The sequence below is a fragment of the Carlito syrichta genome, unplaced genomic scaffold, assembly GCF_000164805.1.
Source record: "Carlito syrichta isolate Samal-C Ts95f unplaced genomic scaffold, Tarsius_syrichta-2.0.1 Scaffold316209, whole genome shotgun sequence".
Taxonomy (NCBI): domain Eukaryota; kingdom Metazoa; phylum Chordata; class Mammalia; order Primates; family Tarsiidae; genus Carlito; species Carlito syrichta.
In genome coordinates this window covers 17924-18364 of record NW_007260305.1, presented here as the reverse complement: position 1 = coordinate 18364, position 441 = coordinate 17924, and positions in this window count along the sequence as shown.

Sequence of the window (441 nt, the reverse complement as noted above, 5' to 3'; positions counted from 1 at the left end):
TTTCCAGAACTAGATTCTGCTGACGAGGGATGAATGGCCTGACCCTTCTGAGACGTCAAGACACTCTGGGAGGGCAAATGGTGGGGCTGAAGAGGAAAGCGTGGTGCCAGCTTTATATCTGAGGAAATGAATAAGGAAGTGGCATAAAGCATCCTAATTAGCCGGGCTTGGTGGCTCAGCCTATAATCCCGCGCCTTTGGGAGAGTGAGGGGAGTGGATTGCCTGAGCCCGCGGGTTTGAGACCCACCTGAGCAACTTGGCGAGACCTCATATCTACAATAAAAAATCAGCTGGGCGTGGTAGCGCGCGCCTGTAGTTCCAGCTACTCGGAAGGCTGAGGCAGAAGGATTGCCGGAGCCCAGCAGGTCGAGGCTGCGGTGGCCGGGAGCGGCCACTGCACTACAGTCTGGGTGACAGAGTGAGACTCCAACTCAAAAAAAA